Raw genomic sequence first — 24,893 nt, 5'->3', positions numbered from 1 at the left:
TACATCCTCCAAGGTACTTTGGTTTTCACTGTGAATTCAATGTTACACTTTCATCAGGCATTATTTTCATGTCAGCTATGTCTAGCATCTCAAAAAATGCTGCTGAATCTGCCCATCCAAGTTTCCATACATCAAATTTTCTTTCCAAAGTTCAAAGGGACCAGCTGATTGGAGAGCCTTCCCAGTGACAACTTATTTGTCACTGGGGAAGGCTGTACAGTTCTCTTCTCCCCCTAACCCCCAACTTCCTCAACAGCTTCTGCAAATGTTAATGGCTCTTCACCACTAGGTGGGACCAAAATACTACTTAATATATACTCCAGTGCAAGACTTGATGACTGACTGCACCACAGTCCTGGCTTTTTAAAAAATACCATGCCATTCCTCTAACCACACAGCAGGATATGACCCATCCTTTTCCACTGCTGAGTTTAAAAAAGAAACACCAAGCCAAGCATTCAGGGATGATCACAGGTCACTCCCTGCTCAGCTCATTGCTGCTGTACACCAATGCTATGGAGAAGTCCATGTTTTCTAAGGGAGCTCACAATGTGCCACTCAGCAGAGGCTTCTACAAAAGTTCAGAGCTTCCAAAGACAGTTTATTAGTACATGTTACTGCTGGTCACCCAGATTGCTACTTAGAGGCAGCAAGAAGTCCCAACAATCTGTAGCCAAATAGAAAGACCACTACCTACTGCTACTAATCTCATAAGGAGGTGGCAGCTACATTCTCATAAATGGTTTGACAAATTCTTGACCTGTTTGAACTCCTCTGCTGCCAATGAAAATACAGACAATGTAGGTGGGGATGGGGGAGGAATTCTAGTTTAATCTACTCTGGAATGCTGGCTATCCCAAACGTGTTTACTGAAAGCAATTCCTTTGCACCACGGTGGAAGAATTCAATATTACTGACTAACTCCCAAGAGCAGACTTAGAATGCACCTTTCCTATAGGTCCATCCCATTTGTCACTCTTGCTTATGCAGTATCCATACGCGTACAATATGGGTTACGTATTTGTAAGTCAAAAGGAAGGAGCCGCACATCCTTTTCAACTCAGTTTTAAGGACTGCCAGTTTCACAGAGTAGGAAATGCCATTCAGTGTGCATTTGGCACCCCTCCTTTCCTGTACGGGATGGCGCAGTGAGGGCAAGGCAAGGATAAGCAATTCGTTCATATGCCGCTCTTAAGGAACAGGGTATGTTTTCCTTTGAAGGCAGGGGTGGAAGGAGAGCCCAATAAAACTTATCTAATTTTAGGGTTGCCAAAAGAATTTTGCCGACCCAACTGGAATTTCATCTTCAGAGTCCACATAAATACACAAAGAGGTCAAGAGACTGTTGTCTAAGGGATGCATATGCAAGGCAGATGAAGGAATGGAAGGATTTGGGAAATACTGAAGAGAAAACAGGGCTTGGCAATTATCCGAGGAAGGAAGACTGGAAGAGAAGCGGGTTATATGTTAGCAATTTTATTTTATTTTTATGATAGCAAGTGAAAGGACCAGCCTTGCCCTTTACCACAAGATGAAACTATATATTAAAAAGCCAGTCGAGAAGACTACCAAGCTGCCGAAGAGCTTCAACTTTTCTTGTCACAGAATACAATACGGGCACAGTCTAAATAGAATACTTGGGATTCGCATAGTGGAACATAGAAAGCTGCCTTATACTGAGTCAGACAATTAGTCCATCTAGCTCAGTATTGTCTACCCAGACTGGCAGCGGCTTCTCCAAGGTTGCAGGCAGGAGTCTCTCTGGGCCCTAGCTTGGAGATGGCAGAGAAGGAACATGGAACCTAGATGCTCTTCCCAGAGCAGCTCCATCCCCTGAGGGGAATATCTTCCAGTGCTCACATGTAGTCTCCCATTCAAATGCAAACCCTGCTTAGCAAAGGGAACAAATCATGCTTGATACCATAAGACCAGCTCTCCTCCCACAGTGCTTTTGCGTCTTCACAGGTTATCATCCCCTGCTAACTGAGCAGCAAAGAGGCATCTTTTAAAGTGGGGGTTCTCTTATATTTAGTATGGGAAGAGCAATAGCCGCCAACCCCAGCACAGCATCGCTCCAGTGGCTGTTGCTGGTGTCAACCTTATATTTCTGTGTAGATTGTGAGCCCTTTGGGGACAGGGGACCATCTTATTTTATTTACTTCTTCTATGGAAACTGCTTTGCGAACGTCTGGTGAAAAGCGGTATAGAAATAATATTAGCAGCTGTCACCGTTGCCACATGGATTGTTGCTGGAGATCAGTGTTCCCTCTAAGGTGTGCGCATGCTCATGAGGTTTTTAAAATGTCCGGCTCAGTTAATTTTAGATCCTGCTCAGGTTGAATCAGGAAGGCCCCACTCTGAATGTACGTGCACACACATTGCCTTGATACTGTCACCCAGAACAAAGCTCATTCCGTACACAGCCGGGGGGGAAGATTAGAGATAACACTGCTGGAGATAGCGGAGAAGCTGAAAATTCTGTTAGACAACTAACAGAGACTGCAGTTCAAGTCTACCATATGGGGTTTGGAAAAGGCTCTGTTTTCTGGAGACTTTAAGGCACATTACAGAGCAAGAACCTTGGATGGAAGCAAATAAGTGCCAAACCACTAAACACAGGAGCAGATGAACACTTGCATTTCTGTTTGCGTCAATGGGCACTGTGAGCCATTCCTCCCCCATGTTTGAGGGCTGCAGAGTGCAAACCAGCTTGGGATGCCTGCTTTATCTGTAGATACTACAGAAGAGAAAGAAAGTGAGGGAAAAAGGAGGCAGAGGACTGACTGTTCCAGAAAGACAGACAGAGGCCATAGCTACAGTGCCTCCTTCCAATAAATCAAGAACAAGCTGTTTACCATCGCCACCTCCCTGAATGATTTTTTAAGTAATTAGCTGACCAACTCAAAGTCATTGCCCCTTATACACAGACAGAAAGGGAGAAGAAAGAAAGAAAATCAGAATAGCAAACTTTGGAGTGGATTTGTACCTATTGCAAAAAAAGAAAAGTTATTTTATTAGAATAGAATTAAAAGCAACTACACAATCCTAGTTTTATGACCTTACTTTATTTGTGCCCCTGCATTTAGGATTAACCCCCCACACACACCATCCTCTAAAAAAAAAAAATATGAAATTAAGATTATGTATCTACCACCACTTGTTTGGAATTCTGTCCCACTGAAATTAATAGGGATTTGGATTAAACAAAACAGAAGAAGTGTTCAAGATTGTGGTACTGGTAAATAAAAGAGACCTACAGAATAATACAAAAAAAATGCATACTGATGAGACAAATTCTGCCAGATGATGCCAGACCAAAGCTGTGGATTTCAGGGAATTTTGAAGGCATGTGAAAAACATCTGTGGGAGAAAGAATAGTAGAAGTGCCAAGAAAAATATGAGTGGACTTGCACCTACAGTATTAAGGTGTTTTCAAAATGAGAAATATTATATATCTGTCTAGTACGCTATTTACTGTACTGACAAATTCTACAACAGTAGAGACAACTAGTCAAATATTCCTAATATAACATAGGGCTGAACTGCACAAATTACAGACTGCCTAAAAGTTTGGTGCTGGCTTCTGGGAACAAAGATTGCTTAAAAGTTTGGTGGGGACGGGGATGACAAAAAATTGAAATATTATGTCACCCCTAAGTAGAACTGAAGCTGCACACTAGGCTATCATCAGAACTGACCCTCTTAGGACTCAGTACAACATCAGTTAACCCAAGACTTCATTCTTAAGATCCAAGGCAGATGTTTTTGTCCTTGTTTTAGTTAGGTCATTGTTCATCATCAGACATGTGGGGATTCCAGAAAAACAACAAATCACTGCTGCCATCACTAAAGTGTACCGTTGAGTCGGTGTCGACTCCTGGTATTACTGAAAACAATATAGGAAGATGCTGAAAGGCATCATCTCATACTGCGTGGGAGATGACAATGGTAAATCCCTCCTGTATTCCACCAAAGGCAACCACAGAGCTCTGTGGTCACCAGGAGTCAACACCAACCTGACAGCAGGGATTCCTACAGAATTCCCATTGGTATGTTTCCCAAAAACATATTGAAAGGCACCAACTCATACTGTGTGGGAGATGGCAATGGTAAATCCCTCCTGTATTCCACCAAAGGCAACCACAGAGCTCTGTGGTCACCAACAGGGATTCAAACTGGCAACCTCTGGCTTGCTAGTCAAGTCACTTCTCGCTGCGCCATTAGGTGGCTGCTGCCATCACCACTTCTGTTCTTTTCTCATGCCCCCAAACCTACATAATCACCTTCTATGTTAGAGATCTAGGGATGAAAGGTTTTACTATACACACAATAAATGCCATGGTCAAAAGTTAGAAGCAGGACAGGACAGGTATGCTGACACGATTCAAAGACCAAAAAGGTGATTTGATCTCCCTACTATATTCCAGATATCACCCTCGGGCAAAACAGTTCCTATGGCTGATTTCTATGTGTATAAGAACGTAAAAACAGCCCTGCTGGAAATTCTTCACACCCAGCTGTTACTTCACATCTCCTCTGGAACAGAGATGTGCGTTCACATATCAGCCAAATTTACCCCCAGGTCCCTGCGAGCTATCGGGGAGCACTTCACACACAATTCAGGTTCTTCATTGTGTGTTAGGGTGTAGCCTGATTTATATCTGGATTTTAAAAACTCCACTTTTTGCATCATTTTGGGGGGTGAACTCGCAGTAAAGCCTCAGAAAATCCGTGGTAAAGCCGGCTGTCTTGGAAAGCTCCTGCATCAGGCCCAAGGCCTATCTAGTCCAGCATCCTGTTTCCTATAGTGGCCCACCAGATGCATCCGATAAGCCCACAGGCAAGAGGTGAAGGCATGTCCTCTCTCCTGCTGTTGCTCCTCTTCAACTAGTATTTAGAGGCATCTTGCCTCTGAAGCCAGAGGTGGTCTATAGCCATCAGATTCGTAGCCATTTATAGACCTGTCCTCCATGGATTGCCATATAATTGCCTCCCAGCAATGCAATAAAATCACCTCGCCACAACCCACCAAGAATTTCTGCATAAGTTCAACTGAAACAAGACATCGTGCAAGGGTAACAGCTTAGTGATCCCTTTTATCTGGGTGCAAAATCACAACAGTGGTGCAGAACCAAAAATGCTTCACATGTAAACGGGTAGACTGGCAAACCTGTGGTAAACCCTGATTAGCTGTGAATGAACTTAAGTAGCAGCAGTGGTTACTGTCACGGTCACAGTTCATGGACACAAGGATTTACACTAGGTATGTGTCAAGGAGCTGTATGATTACTTACAATTGTCAACTTATTTGTGGCATTTGGTCCCATTCACAACCATTTTTTACATGTTCTACTGAACGTAACACTGAACCTATAATTGTCCTCCCAGTTTTTGGAAAGAACATTACTGTAGTTTGATTGATAGGAGTTTCATCTAAAACTCATCCTCTCCCATCCCAGCTGCCTGAGTATAGCAGTGGAAACACAGTATTTCTTATAGGTATTCCAAGCCTCTTCTTGCCATCAGCTGGCCACAAGTTGCTGATGCATCATCAGATGCTTCATTGTTCTCTTATAAGGAAATATTCTGCGTCTGTCAAACTCGCACTCAGTGCTGCTCTGTGAACACTGAGAACTTCTGAATACAACACTGTTTTTGAGGCTGGGCTTTTGAACGCACCAATTTAGCTCCCAGTAATACGAAAGGCAGGAGGCTTTCTCTGGAGAATGCAAAGAGCACAGAGACCATTGAACCAGACATGCCTCATATGCTTCTTCAGGGCAAGCAAATGCTAGTACAACCAAAACAGTATTTTATTTTTCTTTCAGCTTATGTTCATTACTGTCGATGGCATTTCCCCATTATAATTTCTCCTTAAAATATTGCTATTTCTTCTGTGTGAGAAATCTTGCATGTTAACACTACAGGGACAAGTCCACATAAACAGGAAATGTTATGTGTAGCTCTTCATGGAAGTACCCTATACTCCCACATTTGGCATTTTACTTCTGAAGCAGAAGTGCGGTGGGAAGGAGCAAATGCAGGTGCTCAGAGGGGGAAATTTTATCGTGTCCTGATCCAGTAAATCCCTCCATGTGCAAAGTATGGTCTCTACTGGGTTTGTCATAACCCCTTCCTTCACCCCCCTCCACCAACGTCATGATGAATATAGAGACAGACAGCCCAGGTAGACATTTATGGGGTTCATAAAAGCCTCTTTAAAAAGCCCTGTGCAAACATATCCCACAGTAGTTTTCCAGTTTCCTGCCTTCATGGAATCCCTTTCATGTCTGTTTGTTTGCTAAGGAACTATACACGTCACAGAAGACTTTGGGGTACATTCTAAGGTACACACTCAGTTCTCACACACATCAGGCAAGGATGGTCTGGACTGTACCACTTTAGACAGGGAGAGGAATCACTTAACTGAGTACCCCTTCATATAAAATAAAGCCCTCCACAAAAAACTAGATGTCAGGGAGAAGAGTTCTAGCCTAGCCTTCTCTCCTACATACAGTACTAGTTTTCTATGTATATGGCATTTAAAAAATTAACAGAGGAACATTCACTCACATTAGCCATGCCGTGCAATCTGTCCAGACCTTACCTGCGCAAGGTCTATGCCCGGTTGCTGCTCTCAGATGAAGACCCAGCCTTCACATATAATAACACTGCCAAGTTCTGCATGGCAGCATGTTGGATCCAACGGGTCATGACTACCACGCCAATCGCTTGCATCAGCTCTGCATAGTTTTAAACCGCTGACTATCTTATCTGTTTTAGTTAAGATGCCTTATTTTATATAACCCGTTTTAGCCACCGCTTTTTGCAATCTATTTATTTAAATACAGCTGTTTAATAATCTCATAGCTACCCTCTTCTCTAAGGACAGCAACTTTATAATATTATCATATCAATCAATCAATCAGTCTTTATTACAGTCACAAAAGGTAAAGTTGCGCCATTGAGTCAGTGTCAACTCCTGGCGATCACAGAGCCATGTGGTTTTCTTTGGTAGAATACAGGAGGGGTTTCCCATTGCCATCTCCCACACAGTATGAGATGACACCTTTCAGCATCTTCCTATATTGCTGCTGCCTGATATAGGTGTTTCCCATAGTCTGGGAAACATACCAGCAGGGATTCGAACCAGCAACCTCTTGCTCACTAGGCAAGTTATTTCCCCACTGCACCATTAGATGGTCATAGACCAGCATATATTATAATATAGCTTTAGAGTAGTAATTTTAAAGTAATATAGTTTTATGGCTCCATAATTTGTTTTTATTATTTAATCATGTTCTACTATTCTAACTTATGCTGGTCTTGGACTGTAGTAAAGTTGATTGATTGATTGATTGAGCACCTACCCAGATGGTATGCACAGCTAAGTGCTTTTTGACAGCACAGTGGCTGACATTAGGGATGTGCACAAATCGGTTTGGGGGCCCTTTTACGGACCTCCAAACTGGTTTGAAGATCCGGACGTTTATGCCCCCAGTCATTTCTGATCTGACGTGTACCGGGGCGGCAAGGAGATATGCTGCCACCCCGCAGTACCATTTTTAAACACAGCACCAGCAGGGGAAACACGGCGGTGTGTGTGTGTGTGTGTGTGTAAGAGCACCCTCCTTGCTCCTTAAAGGTAACCCCCCCCCCAGCTTCGAACCAGCCATCGCTGGTTCCGTGCACATACCTAGCTGACATACCACACAAGGAAATACAGGTCCTTTGAGAAGCACACACACCTCTGTGCGCATGTAAGCACTGGTGATGTGGCTGTGCTGCAGGGCAACACTCCATTGTAAGCACTCCATGCATGCAATTGCACAATGCAGCTCCACATCAGCCAGTATAATTAAGCCACGATTGGAAATGGCCGCATATGCCTATAGAAGAGGGAGCAGATAAGCTCAGGATCATGCACAGATACCAGCATAAGTAAATGTGTTAAACCATTTAATTCCGATCATACACAACCAAGCAGTCTGAACAGCCATTATGGCTAGAAGGAAGCCATACTGACGAACTCAACTGCTCGAAGTAAAAGCAAATTTACAAGAGTGCCAGACAAAGAAAGAATGTCCTTTGATCTTGCAGAAGACTTACTCCAGTATGGATGAATTCCATCAACATCTTATTCAGTATGCCCATGCTGCTGGTTTGTTTTTTTGTTTTTAATACAGTTCACACTTATTCCCATTCCTATGTCCAACATGGTTTTGTATGAATTAGTGGTTCTCAAGCCTTGGGGCACAAATTCTTGGAGGCAGTGTTCCCTCTAACAGGGATTCCCAGATGTTGTTGACTACAGCTCCCAGAATCCCCAGCCAAAGGCCAATGAAGTTGGGGATGCTGGGAGCTGTAGTGAACAACATATGGGAATCCCTGTAAGAGGGAACACTTCTTGGAGGGGGAGTATAAAGTTCCAGGGAAGGGGAAAATCAAACAGGAACAGTGCTAGAGGCACATTCCCTGCCAGCAGCAGCAGTTCAGCACTGCAGCCCCTAAAACTACAGTACTATGCTAGTCAAGGAAGCCCTAGAGGCAAGGAACACAGAGCTTTTGGCCACAGCAATAGCTCCTCATCTCACTTCCCAAGCCTTTTAGGAGGGAGTCTAAAATAACCTGTTCTAGTCATATTCTAACACCATTATTGGGAACATCTCAGCCTACATATCCTTACATTTTCTATCAGCTTCGGCTGATTCGACAGTTGCGTCCATTCCTTGAGGAGGATGACCTCAAAACAGTGGTGCACCAGTTGGTAACCTCCCGGCTTGACTATTGCAATGCGCTCTACGTGGGGCTGCCTTTGTACGTAGTTCGGAAACTTCAATTAGTTCAGACTGCGGCAGCCAGATTGGTCTCTGGGGTAACCTGGAGAGACCATATTACACCTATTTTGAAACAACTGCACTGGCTGCCGATATGTTTCCAGGCAAAATACAAAGTGCTGGTGATTACCTTTAAAGCCCTGAACGGCTTAGGCCCGAGTTACCTTAGAGAGCGCCTTCTTCTGCGTGATCCCCACCGCACATTAAGGTCATCTGAGGAGGTCTGCCTCCAGTTACCACCAGCTCGTCTGGTGGCGACTCGGAGGCGGGCCTTCTCAATGGCTGCTCCGGGGCTGTGGACTGTGCTCCCTGCGGAAATCCGTAATTTGAATTCTCTGTTAGCCTTCAGGAGAGCCCTTAAAACGTATTTGTTTGGCCTGGCTTTCCAGGGTTTTTACATTTTAACCCGATTTTGGGGCTTTTAATTACTGTAAACTGTTTAATCCTATTTTAAAATGTTTTTATATTGTTAATTGTTATATTGTTTTTAATTTGTTTTAGTTTTTATTGTTTTAGTGGCTTGTTTTAATTGTAAACCGCCCTGAGCCATTTTGGAAGGGCGGTATATAAATCAAATAAATCAAATAAATCAAATAAATCAAATAAATAAAAATACATGCATCCCAGTGGACTACAGACATGGAGCTTCATGTAGGAATTTTCTGTGCCTGCTAAAGAGATAACTGCAGGCCAGGTGGAGGAGCTTGAGAGTTAAAGTTGAAAGGGGCCCGAAAGTCCGTACAAACTGCAAAACACTTACCTATAGGACTTGTGTTAGACCAAGCCCAAGTCATTGAAAAACCATACAAGTTAGGAGAGTCATTTTCAAACTGAGTCTGGAGAATTATGGGGCTTCTCAGAAGCTTACTGAGCTAACCTCAAGAAGATCAGTGATGGTGGATAAGCTCTCCTGAAAAAGGCACCTTGCTCACCACTACCATTCTTACCTGTAACGTATGTGCAAAAGTGCACAATTGGGTCACACGGATCCTACAATATGAGGCCTAAAGGCCAGTCATGCACTTTACAAACAAGGGTGCACTCTAGAACATGCCCCAGAATCCTCTGCATTGCACAGTTCCATGGCAGATGAGCAAGGGTTCTTCAATGGCCAAGTCAGCATGGAAAAGGTTCCCTAAAGGGGGAACGTCTGAAATTGTCTGGGCTAGGAGATCTTTCAGACCCATTCAACAGCACACATGCATTTAGGGAATCCCCACCCTGCACAAGGAATCACTAACAAAGCTTGCCAGCTTTACACAGAGACATTGTTCTAATAAAAGCTGATGTCCTCCACAATAATTTCCTGTGCATATTGACATTCAGACATTTCACACTGCAAATGCAAATCCACATTTGATTCCTGGGTAAACAGTTGATTCCAGGAAGAGAATGCCTGTGTAGAGTGAAGCAGCTATGGCAATTTGCATGCTTCATCAAAGTCTTGAAACACATCGCCAAATGTGGCATTCTCCCTCCACTAAAATTTTTTCAGTAATCACCACACTAGTACACACTACTGCTCAGTTACTAAAAGAGGCGGCACTGGGCTCAAATTTGCCAGAAGCAAAACCCTCTCACTTGGAAGCCCTGCTCGCTAATACCAGGGAGGTGGCTGGTGGTGGCTACTCAGTGGGTAGGAAAGGCGCTCTGCTCATGCTCCGAGGCATTCTCCACACATTCAAGGGCTGAGTTCTGGTTAAGCTCTGCTTCAAAATAAGCCCTACATGGCAAGACACAGAAGAAAACAGAACCACCTCTGCTGAAACAAAACTGATGCAATTCCACCTGCAAAAACACAGGCAGTGTGGTGACACATTCACTGGCAAGTCCTGGCAAGTCAAAACTTTTTGTCAACAGGTTATCAGCGATACTTCCTATTATAAATGTCTTTTTTTAGACATGGCATAAGAAGAGGGAAACAGCAGCCAAATGGGATTCTAAAACAGGCAAGATTACATCTTCCTGCAGAAACTTCTGTTTCTTTCTTCTTCTTTGCATTACACAGAATCCTTCAGACACAGACTCTATAGGTGGTTCATTCTTATTTATAGAGTCAGCAATGCAGAAGCTTAAATATACACTTTTGTAACCAGCTTTGCACTATATACAGTAGAACAGAAGCTCAACCTGCCCAATGAGAGGCAGAGGAGCTACTTTCAGCATTACCCAATCCAGAGATGAGCTGAGTAGGCCCTCTTATAAGCATGACCCTAGGGCTAGTGCTCAACCAATGCTTGTCTTAAAAGGGGCCATCTTCTCCGGCATAATCCTGCCCAACCACTCAGGGAAGGCTCCATGTTCCACCACCAGAGCTTTGGCTTTTAGATATGCAAGAGAGGGCCTTCTCAATAGTGGCACTTAGACTCTATGGTGTCAAATAGTGGTGCAGAAGAGCCCACTGTCTCCCTTCCTGACAGCAGATGTCTGAGCTGCTCTCTTTCTTCCACAATTGAGAGAATCTTGTTGTTACTGTTTTTAAGTAAGTTTGACTGGAAGCTGCTTTGGGCATCCTGTTTTTACAAAACAGGCAGTGGCAGCTGGTGGTTCCTGGGACTGTAGTGGTGGGGGGGGGGGCGGGCCTAGGCAGGACTGGTGATGGGTTGAGCCACAGGTAGTGAGAGGTGGAGCCAATTGTGGGCAGCTGCAAGGTGGAGCCAGGACTAGGTGGGTGCCTTCGCAATAACTGACAAAGTGCAAAGCGTAGATCTGTAGCTAAAAAGTGGGATCAAAATACAAACATACACACAAGCACACAAATTTCAGTTGTTCATCAGCAGAGATACAGAGAAATATGGAAAACATCAGTTGCTTTATATTGCTTAACAGGACTACAGTAGTGTGTAGATTTGTATCTAACATGGCAGGATCAAAACAAGCACATGAACAGGAGAAGAACTATACAAGCCACAAGTAAAGCACAGACCAGCTACAAAAGGCTGCTTCTGTGGAGAGTAAAATGCATTCTGAAGTCACCACGTCAGCTCTGTCTACCTGATTATTTCAAAAATAAATACTACTACTAATAAACAACAACAAAGAACTCTGAGCCCGAGTCATACAGTGGTTAGTGTGCTGGACTAGACTGAGCAAATCCTAGCTCAAATCCCCATTCAGCCATGAAACTCACTGGATGACTCTGGGACAGACACTTATCTCTCAACATAATCTTCCTCATAGGGCTGTTGGGAGGATAAATATAACCATGTGCACCACTCTGGGCTTCTTGGAGGAAGCACAGGTTATACATAAAAAGTAAATAAATCTATATAAGGTGCAAGTAAAGCAGAGCCCAGCTACAAAAATGGAGAACAAATGCATTCTCAAGTTACAAGCGCAGCTCTGCCAGCCTATTTAAAAATGCATACATAAATAGAAAAATCACGGGTTTTTCAGTTATGCTTGCTGCAGCTATGAACCATCTCCTGTAACTTAGAAGACACCATGCAAAGATGCATAGGGACACCCTCTGCCTACTCAACGCCTGAACAGCTGGGTGCCACTCTCTGCCCACCTTGTGTGCCCGCCTGGGTTTCCATCCTAGCAAGCAACACATGGTTTTCTTTTAGATAGAGAACACTTCTTTAATCCTTGCCCAATGAACCATAGCCCCCAGTGGGCATATTAATGTAAGAGATACTGGTCAGAATCCAGAGGAAAACCTGTTTAGCTCTCTACATAGTAAATGGATGTTCAAAATTATTTTCCTTCCAACAGAATCCATTCCTTCTCCACACCACACCCACATGGAAAGCCACTTCTGCAATTATTTGAAGAGCAGTTTGGACTCAGAAATCCATGCCTATGCCCTAAAAGAACTTTCTGGCTAACCCCTGCTAATTAGGCAAATAGGCACTTTTTAAACGTGGTGATTCTCTTTATTTAGCAGGGGGAGAGCAACTGGCCCTATCCACCCCCAGCACAGTGTCCCTCCAGTGGCTGTTGCTGGTGTCTATCTCATGTTACTTTTTAAATTGTGAGCCCTTTGGAGATAGGGAGCCATCTTATGTATTTATTTATTTCTCTATGTAAACCGCTTTGAACACTTCTGTTAAAAAGTGGCATATAAATATTATTTGTTGTTGTCTTATGCCAGTTTCTAATCCAGTTAGTCCAGTCTTACAGTTTGTTGTTCCTTCCAATGTTTTATGGCATGTCATTGTTGGGAATGGGCCATAATGCTTTGCATACAGATAAGATCAGAGAGCAAGGGAGCGAAAGCAGAAGTTGCATTCCTCCCCTCCAAACACAAACAAAAAAGCCAGACTTACCAACAGCCAACCAGCCTACCTGCTCTCTAACGAAAATGGTGAATGGATTCTTCTGAGTAGCTAAAAGAAAAAGACTTCCCCAGTCTCTGTGCACTCTGATTGGCTGTCTGAAGAGTCAATCAGCCTAGTTTCTCTTTGACTGACCACTTTGCAAAACCAAAAGTGAGCATGCTTATTGGCTCCTGCCTTATTAATATAAGTCTTTTAAGAGATCTGGGGCTTTTCATTTGTTCTTTGGTGCTACTATTGCCCACTCTCACAACTCAAAGCAGCTGCAGGCAAGAGCAGCAAGGAACAGAGAGAGGCAGTAGGCACACAAAATGGAGGCAGAGACAACATAGTTGACTGATAAATTTAAGGTGAGTGCCACCCACTTTGCCCATAGATAAGATCCACCCCTCAAAACAGGACAGCATAGGATGTAAATATTTTAAACAAGACAAAATATACAATTTTTTTTACAAGAAATAACTAAGCTCTTCACTAGCACCCCCAAACAAAGAAGGCAACACATTTATAGACTTTTCTTAAGCAACTAGAGTTGCTATTAAGAGAGTCACCATATATACGGGGGTTAGGGTTAGATGACCAGGTTCCATCCCATTTTGCAAAGTGATGTGCTGGTGGCTGCTGCCAAAAGAAAAGCAAAATTAGGAGCAAAGAGAAATTCCTCAAAGGGCTAAATCGAGGAATCCAGGAATTGTTAGCTGTTGATCCATACTGATCACATTTCTCTAGGCACAGATACATCACTAACTGGGAGAATAAATATTTTAACAACTGGATATGTTGACACTGTTGAAGCTGTCAGAAACACACAGATTTGAAATGGGAAAGTCAAGTTCCATGCACACCATGTGAACATTTTCATCATGGATAAGCAGTGAAGCACAAAACTCCACAATAATTTGCATCCTTTGCCAGCTGTGTAGGCCACAACTGCCAAAACAGACAATACACTAACAAAGAACAAGAAATCAAGCCGAGTGACCAAGGAATCAAGCCGAGTCTCCAGTGTCAGTTGTGGTAAGAAAAAGAGAGTTCAATAAAGAGGCGACTATGGTGCAAAGATCTACACTATGGTTCTGATTACAAAGTTCAAGCAAACTATAAAAGCCTTAAAAGGACTTCCTTTCTGCCTTCTAATCCCATCCGCTCACAGACTTATTCATAAACATTCCAAAGACTTGAGTAGTTCTGTAAAGCCAGACATTTTTAGAGTTGGCATGTCATCCTCCCCCAGGATTGGAATTCCTTTCCACTCTCTGTTTCAGTCACATTATTCTTCTATGCCTCCGGCAGGTGTATAATTCTCTCAGTCAGAAATAAGTTTCTATACATTATTTTTTGCTATAGTCACTCCTGCTCACCTGAGTGTTTCAGTGCTGAAATACTGGCTTCCAAGTTTTAAGAAGTGCATTTACCAACTGGAGAACATTCGATGGAGTTTTCAAGACCTGATGGAAATTGTGGACACACTCAACTTTGACAAGGAGAGCTGGTCTTGTGGTAGTAAGCATGACTTGTCCCCTGAGCTAAGCAGGGTCTGCCCTGGTTGGATATGAATGGGAGACTACATGTGAGCACTGTAAGATATTCCCCTTAGGGGATGGAGCCACTCTGGGAAGAGCAGAAGGTTCCAAGTTCCCTCTCTGGCTTCTCCAAGACAGGGCTGAGAGAGATTCCTGCCTGCATCCTTGGGGAAGCCACTGTCAGTCTGTGTAGTAGACAATACTGAGCTAGAGGGACCAATGGTCTGACTCAGTATATGGCAGCTTCCTACATTCCTTTTTAAGGAGGAGCAAAGATTTGAGACCCAGAGTTCAAGTAACCTGTAGGCCAGCAACAACGGAACAGAATTTAATTTGCACCAAGACTGCCAGGACTAGACTATTGAACTTATTTGGAAAGCCAGAAAGATATAAATAATGAACAGTATAGCTCTAAGAATAGTTAGGCTACATTTCTCTCACCAACGGTTTGTAGCCTACTACTCTGTATCTGGAATTAGTGGCTAGGTCAGCTTCTAGGCATGCAAGAACCCCAATGCCCTTCCTTTACAAGTTAATGTTATTTTACAAAGCATAGCTGACTTCAGAACACCACAGCACAACAAAAGCTAATACTGCAATGTCAGACTGTAAGGCAATATAGGATTCACTCTGTATAGGACTGACCTAGACCAGGGCTGCTCAGTTTTGGTCCTCCTGCAGATGTTGGCCTACAACTCTCATAATCCCTGGCTATTGGCTAGTGTGGAGTTGTAGCCCACTTTTCTGCTCAGCAGGGAAATGGCTTGACTACCAAGCCAGAGGTTGCCAGTTCAAAACTCCACTGGTACCTATGTTGGGCAGCAGCGATATAGGAAGATGCTGAAAGGCATCGTCTCATACTGCATGGGAGGAGGCAATGGGAAACCCCTCCTGTATTCTACCAAAGACAACCACAGGGCTCTGTGGGCACCGGGAGTTGACACCGACCCGAGGGCACACTTTACCTTTAGTCCAAAAACAACTGGGGGGCCAAAACTGAGCAGGCCTGACCTAGACTAACAGCTACTGCTCAGTAACTCACAGTTTTAGAGTGCATAATGTATATCCCTCACTCCAAAACCCAACAATTCAAGTAGTGATGTGCACAGACCGGTTCAGAGGCCATTCTACAGGCCTCCGGACCAGTCCAGACATCGGCGGTTCAGGGTTCAGGCAGACTGGGATGGGGGTTCCTTTAAGGGCAGGGGGAGGGTATACTTGCCCCTCCCACCGCTTTCCCCCCTCCTGCGCATGTATTTTAGCCAACAATTGGGGCGGCAGGATACCTCCCTGCCGCCCCTTCCCCCACTCGGCTGCAAAAGGTTTCAGGAAGCCTTTTGCGCATGCACACGTCGCGTGAAGCCTTTTGCAGCCGAGCGGGGGAAGGGGCGGCAGGGAGGTATCCTGCCGCCCCAATTGCTGGCTAAAATACATGCGCAGGGGGGGGAGCAGCGGGAGGGGTAAGTACACCCTCTCCCCGCCCTTAAAGGAACCCCCACCCCAGTGCCGGACCACAGCTCCGCGGTTCCGTGCACACCTCTACATTCAAGCATGTGCCTTCCAGCTATCATATTAGGGAGGGGAGCGGGGAAGACACGAGAGTGGGGAAGAAATAACGAGAACGCTGTGGCAGATTCCCAAAATATGGTTTCAAGAAAAAGGACATCATCGGCCATTTCTTCAATAGGCCCGTTGTGGACATGTGTTCTCTGGATAGCTCTGTTGTTCCATAGCCTATAACAGTATTCTTCATTATAAGGCCCAGGGCCAGTAGTGTCCCTCATTAGTGTCCCTAAGTGTGGCCTCCTGACTAGTTGTTTTTGGTGTTTCATACAGTCGAAACTTCATGCTCTGCACAGTCGCCCCAGCCCCATAGGGAAACTACCATTCTCACTATGCCATGCTGCACTTTGCCCAATGCTGTGGGGAGGGACTCCTTTAAGGGAAACTGAGTCCCTCCTGAGCCCAGGCATCATCCTGCAAGGCATGGGTGGAGTGCTGGGAAGTGTAGCTGTTCCCAGAGCTTTCCCCGGAGAGCTCTGTCTCTCTTAGAAGGGCCCTTTGGGCACTGAGAAAATTGCAGTACGGTTCAGAGGTCAGCACGAATGGCTCTCACGTTGAAAGTTTTTTTGCCCAAAAGACCCCTGCTTGAAAAATAGTGAAGATCACTGGCCTATAACATGAACTGCAGAGAGTTGCAGCGTCCGGGATCATATGCAAAGAGAACCTTTCTGTCAGAGCAAACATCCCATCATGAGAAGAGGAAGGGGGGGCGGAGGGGCCGCAATCACATATCTCATATAAGTGCATAATAAAAGGCCATGTATTCAACATTAAATTAGGATAGGGTATTTCCATTACTAAGAGGAGGAAAACCTTTCTGAAATTATTTATCTAGAATTGCCAGCATCTAAGACCACATCATGCAGTAAAGCCTGAAACGGCAAGAAATATTTGCTGGATATCCTTTGTCCCAGACAGCACATTTACAGAGGTACAGTGGGTTACTAGGTATTTCCTCCTTCACAGTTGGCACTGGACAATCCCTAATCATAATAAAGAAGGACTTGAAAAGAACAAGTCGTCTTTGTAGTTCTCTGGAGGAAACGAACAGCCAACAGCCAGCAGTAAAAATAGCTGCAAACTTGGAGCTCTCCAGCCAACCAATTTCAGTGACTTTTGGGCACCAAACCAATTTTATTTTTTAAAAAAAATTAAGGAAAGCTCACATAACACAGCTAAACTTTAATGAGGACTCCAGGAATATCTGCATATTTCTGAAAGTCTTATTTGCAACCAGCTCAAATTCTGCATGAGTGTTGCCACACACAAAAAGGGCCTCCTCCCTCCCAATTCTACTTCATCACTGCATTTTTAATCCTCCAAAGAAAACAGCAGAAGTTCAGTTTTGTTTTAACCAGTCTTACTTCTTTAAGTTACTGAATTCAAACATGTACTAAACAAACAAGTCTGAGATTTTCTCCCTTCATTAAGTGGCACAGAAAACCTTTAGCCAATCAGTTTCTCCTCTCAAAACAGAAATTTGTTTGCTACACATGTATCAAGATCTCAATCCTTTTCTATCAAATAAATGTGGGAGGACAAGGATCCATGTAGCTACCATACTGTCTGGTTTAAGTGTAGCTACCATACTGTCTGTATGGTAGTGTAGCTACCATACTGTCTGGTTAAAAAGTGTCTGGTTCAAATGTTATCTGTTTATTTATTTTTACATTTATATTTCACACTTCCTCCAAGTTGCCCAGAGGTTATATTTGGTTATATTTATATATGGTTATATTTATCTTCACAACAACCCTGTGTGGTAGGTTAGGCTGAGAGATACATGACTGGCCCAGAGTCACCCAGTGAGCTTTATGGCTGAATGAGGATTTGAACTCAGGTCTTCTCCATCCTATTCCAACACCATAACCACGACACCATGCTGGCATTTAGCCTGCGGTTCTCTTTGTCAGCATAAGTGGTTGAATGTAGTTTGTTGGACACTGTTGAATCTCCATTGAGGCTAATGGTTAGCCTACAAGGGGGATGCTGAAAAGCTGAACCATCACATTGACTTTTTAAAAGCCTGTTTAATACCTACACACACAACTGGGCAGTAGACAAATGTTTAGACAGACAAAACGTTGGCTGTAAGCATGCCACAATAATGTGGCATTGAGCATTGTGACAACCTCGGGACACCCTCATGTTGTTTCAGATTTAATTCCTCCTTGGGTGGAAAGGAATATGGGCCTCTACATAGAGGCATTCCTTTCAACATCAGAAGAGAAAAGTAAGTACAGTTGCTTTCAGCAACACTACTCTGTGGTCTGTAATGCAAGTCAAATAAGAGAGAACACTACAAATCACTATAGTCTGCACACAGAGCAAAGCTGCCTAGATTCCGTGTTGTGGGATCCATGTTGGATTCCCACAACATGGAGATTCCATGTTGTGGAATCCCCAGGGCTGGCCCGCCAATGAGTCGCAGTGAGGCGGTGGCCTCAAGTGGTGAATTGGACATGGCAGAGGTGCAGAAGAGCCATCACATCACGCTTCCCTACACCCTGCCTACCCTGTTGCTACTGATCTCCCTACCTTTTGAAAAGACAGGGGGCAGCAGAAAGTGAGTGTCCATGCTTTCTGTTGCTCAATTCCCTATCCACTGCCTTCTCAAAAAGCAGGGTGACCAGGATGATCAGCAACTTTGGGGTAAAAAGCATACTCACCACTGCTACTGCTGCCGCCACGACCATCACAAGGTGAGAAAGAGGGGAAATGGGTGTGGGGAAGAGGCAGAAGGAAGGGCTGTATGTTAGCAGGGAAGATGAGGACAGACGTCCAAATTGTGGGGAGGTACAGAGGTGCAAAAGGGCTCACATGGTTGTGGGGAAATGGGCTCAAGGAGGAGGAGGAGGAAAAGGTTCTATATGGGCAGGGAGGAAAATTCCTCTATAGCGACCACTCAGCACACCACAAGTAGCAGGGATTGGGATGCCCACTCACCAAGCCACCTCAGGCACTAGGAGGCTTGGACTGGGTCTGGAAGTATCTCTCTTTGAAGAGCAGTTCAGGAAACACTCACCAGCATCTGAAATAGAGATATCTTCAGGAACTGTTTACGTATAGGATCTCAAATTATACCAGAAAATCGCATCAATTTTGTTTGTTTAACTTTTTAAAATGTTTTGTATTGTATTTTCTATTTTCTATTGTAATTTGGTTGTTTTGTTTTAAATATTTTTATTTGATTTCTTTTTTTTAATCGTTATGCTCTCCTGAGCCACCTAAAGAACAATTTCTCAGAGGGCGGCTAACAAAGTGTATTACCACTGTTATCAGTGAAGACACACACACACACACACACACACACACACACACACACACACACACTTTTTAGCTCTCTAAAAAGTAAAGAGACAGTACAGATTTTGCAGCTACTCTCATTCAGGTATAGCCTGGGGAAATGCATGGACAGAGAGACTGGACCGAACAGAGGAAATCAAAAAGCTGAAAAATCCAAAGGCCCAATGCAGCAATCCCCAACACTAACTATTTATGAACAGCTTGAAAAATACTCTCTTCCACAGCCTTGATGCTATGTGAACAGGGTGTGGAAGATGGACTCTGCCTCGTAGCTTGACAAAGGAAATGATTACCTCCCATAACAACTGCTATGCCTTCCCATGGGAACCAGGGACATGTAAAAGATCACAAAATCTACTTCCTGGATGGCATTTAATATTCATTTTTAAAGAGACACCCACACAAGCTTAAGGATATCATGCTAGGGCAGACCCCTTTTAAATAAAAAGGGCTACAGTCTGCTCATACTACAGAAAGAAACATTGGCCTTACCTGGGAAGGGTTCTTTTTCACTGTCCATCCTTTACCATAAAGTTGTTTGCCCATCATGCCTCAGGAACAGACAGACAATTATCAAAACCAAATTTCCAGTTAGCATTAGGCGGAGCCCTAAAGCCCCAGTTCCAGAATGTCAAGCTGAAATTGTTGTGGAAGGTAGAGAGAGCTATAGAAAAGAAACTATAGTGCAGAGAGCATACAATAATAGCCTAAAAGAGGAAGAACAGCAGCTGATTGCCCGGGGAGTTGACCACCACCTGTAGTGGCAACCCTACCCATAAGAAAGAACAACTATGCAGAATCGGGGAAGAATGGGAGTGTAATATTGTGGGTGGGCCAGATGGGCTCAGATTACAGTGACAAAGAACCCTTCACAGGTAACTCTAACATTTCTTTTTCCGCTGTAATTGGAGCCCATCCTTTACCATAGGGACCTATCAAAGCCCACCACCAAAATATCGGTGAGGGAAGCACCGACCTGTTGGAGGACAGCGCAGCCCAGGGCTGCTTGGACAGAGTAGAATGAGGAGAATTTATAGGGGCAAACAAAAGGGGTTATGGAAGGCCACATCACTGCTTGGCATATGGTCTGAAGAGAGTCATTTGCTGAGAATGCCGCCAAGGCTGAAGCACTTCCGGTGGAATGAGTTGTGATGCCTCGAGGGACCAGAATGTGCATAGACCAATATGCCCGAGTAATGGTAGCTCAAATTCATTTTGAAAGGGTTGTTTTAGAGACTTTGTTACCCAGGGATGCCGGGAGAAAGGCTATGAAAAGGGCATTGGACTTCCTAAACACTTTGGTCCACTCGAGGTTGATTCGGAGGGCCCTCCATACATTGAGGGTGTGCCAGCTCTTTTCCTTGGCATGGACTAGTGCTGGGCAGAAGGAGGAAAGTATGACAGGTTGAGATCTGTGGAAGGAGGAATTGATCTTTGGCATGAACGTGGGGTTGAGTTTGAGAATAACTGTGTCCTGTTGAAAAACGCACAGCTCTTTGCATACAGACAGAGCACCCAGTTCAGACACTCGCTGGGCTGATGTAACTGCCACTAGGAACAGGACTTTGTAAGAGAGGATCTTAGAGGAACGTCGGAGGGGCTCAAAAGGAGGTTGAGTGAGCACATTGAGCACCTTGTTTAAATTCCAGGATGGGAATCTGTGTATTGGAGGAAGTGCCAGGTTGTTTGCCCCTCTGAGAAAATGCCTGATGTGAGGATGGAGGAGGGGTGTTGAACCCAGTGCGCTGAAGTCTAAAATGGAAGATAGGGCCAAAGTTTGTCTCCAGAGCATGCTTGGGTAGAGGCCCAAGTCCAGACCAGATTCAAGAAAAGCCAGGACCGCTGGGACTCCTGCTGAGGTAGGAAGAAAACCTTTCCTCCTCACCCAACAGGAGAAGGCCATCCACGTGGTCTGGTATATCCTAGTCGTGGAGGGTCATCTGGATGCAAGAATAATGTCCTGGACTTTAGCATCATAGCCCTGATGAGCTAGCAATGACCGCTCAATGTCCACATGTACAGTTAGAGCCAATCTGGGTTGGGATGCAGAACTGGTCCTTGAAAGAGAAGATCCTGGCATCTGGGAAGTTGTCACAGAGGACGGGTTGACAAGGAGACCAGGTCGGCAAACCATGGTCTTCGTGGCAAGTGAGGAGCCACCAGGCCCATTCCTGTCATAGTTTCTGAAGGACTGTTGCAATTATCACTGGCGGGTGGGGGGGGGGATACACAGACAAGGCCCTTGGACCACCATGCTGATAAGGAGTCTATGGCTTCCGCTCAAGGATGATACAACTGAGAGAAGAACCTGAGGAATTGTTTGTTCCGGCTGGACACGAAGAGGTCTAGTACTGGTGTGCCCAGGATCTTTGACATCATCTGAAAAACCTGTGGATTGAGGGCCCATTTTGCCAGATCAAGACTTTGACAGCTGAGCCAATCTGCTCTTAGGTTGAAGGTTCTGCTCAGGTGCTCAGCTCTTATGGAGAGGAGGTTCTTTTCTGCCTACATGAAGAGCAGGGCAGATTCTGCCATGAGGGAGCTTGATCTTGTGCTGCCTTGATTGTTTACGTGATATTTTGCTGTCACATTGTCTGCCCTGATGAGGACATGGCTGTGTTTGATCATTGTTGAGAAGTGAATCAGAGTGAGATGGATGGCTCTTAACTCTAGGAGGTTGATCGAGCTCTTTTGTTCCCATAAATTTCATTTGCCCTGGGCAAAATAGCTGTGGCACTGGGCTCCCCAGCCCGACAGCCTGGCATCTGTGGTGATGGTAATGTGTCAAGGAGGATTTAGAGTAAGAATGTGACGATCTCCACCAGCGGAGGGAGAAGTGGAGGTGGAGAGGGATGGGGAGGTCTCTGTGGGTGAGGGTCATCATCTCCTCCTGGAAGGGAAGAAGGAACCACTGGAGGGAACGGGAATGCCATCTGGCCCAGGGGGTGCACTCTAGACAGGAGATCATGGAACTCGACAGTTGGGCCAGAAGCATCAGGTCCACCGAGTAGTTGTCCAGGACTGCAGAGGTGAGACTAAAGATTTTCTTCCTTTGGTCCTGTGGGAGGGAGATTAGACCAGTTGATGTGTTGAAAATGGCCCTGAGATGGTGTAGCTGATGGGTTGGGAGGAGAGGACTCTTCTGGTGGTTTACGATGAAGTTGTGCGACTGGAGCAAGAGGAGGGTTCTCTAAACATCCCTCTGGGCAATATGAAGAGATGATGAATGGATCAGAAGATAGATAAGATAAAGATAATCTTACCTGTCTCATCTAGATAAAGGTGTATGTGAATGACCTGTGTGCGCATGAATGTGATCAGGGAGACCATGATCTTTGTGAATACTCTTGGGGCTGATGAGACTCCAAAGGGCATTGCCCAGTACTGAAAATGTTGGTTGTTGAAGCAAAACTGGAGGAAGCGGCGGTGAGCTGGGTTGATTGGGACTGGGAGGTATGCCTCTGACAGGTCTATTGAGGCTAAAAAATCTTTGTTCCTCACCACTTCTTTGATGGTTTGAAGAGATTCCATTCTGAAAGAACGTTTGAGAATGTGACGAGTCAGCGCCTTGAGGTCCAAGACTGCCCTCCAAGTGCCATTCTTTTTTTGAACCAAGTATAGTGTGGAATATATGCCCTGACATAATTCTGACAGTGGGACCTGTTCCACTGCTTGGATTTGAAGAAGATGTATGATCGCTTGATGCATGCACATGTGTTTGGTCTGGACTTTGGAGACTGGGGTGGAAATGAAACCATATTTGGAAGTGATGAAAACTCTATAGATAGACCTTCTGAGACTGTTTGAAGTACCCAATGGTCGGAGGTGACCTCTTCCTATGCTTCTGCAAAGTGTAGGAGTCACCCTGCAGCCAGCAGTGAGTCATTGTTTTCAGGCTTGGGAAGCAGCGGGCTGGAATTGGCGATATTGTTGTCTGAATGCTCCTCTGTTGTGGTGTTGCCACTGGGGGCATCCGGTGAACCTGAAGTTGACATTCCTGTTGTCATGAAAGGAGGAATTGGTGTAGCCAGATTGCCTGAAGGGCAGACGAAAGGAGTGAAAGGAAGATGAATTCCCTCTAAATGGCCTACAGGCATCAGGTCTGGAGAAAGGCATGGCTTTTTTTTTTATCTCTAGTCTCAATGAGAATAGGATCTAGGGCACCTCAAAAAAGCTTAGTTCCCTTAAAGGGGGCAGAAGCCAGGTTTAATTTGGACTTAGAATCCACTTTCCAGTGTTTGAGCCATAAACATATCCTTACAGCTACTGCCGAGACCATAGATCTAGATGCATGTTGTATGCAATCTAGACTCGAATCAGTCATGAAGGCTGCCGCCTTGGCCATCTTGTTAATGCCTTGGTGAAGCTTAGTGTTTTCAGGAGGAATGTACTGAGCAAGTTCCTTAGCCCATAGAACAGAGGCTCTGGCAAAAAATGGAATTTGCAGCTGCAGGTCTGATGACAGTAGATGAGCATCCTGAGATTTTTTCAAAAGGAACTCACATTTTTTTGTCTTCTAGAACTGTTAGTTGTTCCTACCCCTCTTTCTGCATAATTGCCCCTGAGACTAACTGAGAGACAGGGGCATCTACCACGGGGGTGGCTAGAGTGGCAGAGACTTCTTGTGGTAATGAGTACAACGTGCCTGGAAATGGGATAGCCAGTTTATTTGCAAATGGAACAGCCCATTCAGCCAACATGGTAGAGTGAAAAAGAGAGGGGAAGGGAACAGAGGGAAAAGAAGATGAAGTAGAGGGAAAAACCTTTTCATCCAACTCATGACTATTAGAAGGGGTTTCTATGTTGGACACAGTCTTGATTGTTTTCCTGGCCTTAGCCGTGAGCATCTCAAAGTCTGTCACTTGGAAGAGGCGGTTAGAATGAGTAGACTGTGGGAAGGTCTCTTCGTCCGAGATCTCTCCCTCTCTCAAGGGAATAGTTTTACATACTGGGCTGGAGTCAGGAGAGGAGGACAAAAAGGGCTTGGAAGGGACCCTCGTTCTTTTAGGGTGGTTCTCCTGCTGGGAGAGGAGATTGAGGGGTGCCAAGGGAAGGTAAGCGGGTACAGAACTCTTTAGCAATAAACTCCCAGAGCCATCTGGAAGTATCATCTGAGAGAGGATGATTATCTCTCAGATGATCTCCTCTCTCCCCGATCCGCATTACTCACAGAAACCGCTATTGAAGGAATGGAACCCATAGGTGGAAGAAGGAGGAATTTCTAGTGATTTTCCTTGCACTGCAGAGTTTGGTGCTGCTGGCTGGGCTGTGGGGGGCAGGGGGAAGTGGGATAACCAGTTCCCCCATCCCCAAGATAATACCAGGCTTAGAATTTGCAGGCAGTAAAACAGCACTCGTCCAAGCCACTTTCGATTTTGCTCCAT

The 24,893-nt window shown here is 44.7% G+C and overlaps 1 protein-coding gene across 2 annotated transcripts in view; it reads right to left on the bottom strand.

Moving 5' to 3' along the window:
- The window catches only part of MYO1D (myosin ID), a 200,481-nt gene that overhangs the window by 153,109 nt on the left and 22,479 nt on the right, over positions 1–24,893 (bottom strand). The window lies entirely within an intron of this gene.

The sequence above is a fragment of the Hemicordylus capensis genome, chromosome 6 (assembly GCF_027244095.1).
Source record: "Hemicordylus capensis ecotype Gifberg chromosome 6, rHemCap1.1.pri, whole genome shotgun sequence".
Lineage (NCBI taxonomy): Eukaryota > Metazoa > Chordata > Lepidosauria > Squamata > Cordylidae > Hemicordylus > Hemicordylus capensis.
Note: the sequence above shows the minus strand (reverse complement) of the source record. Positions and strands in the feature narration are given on the sequence as shown.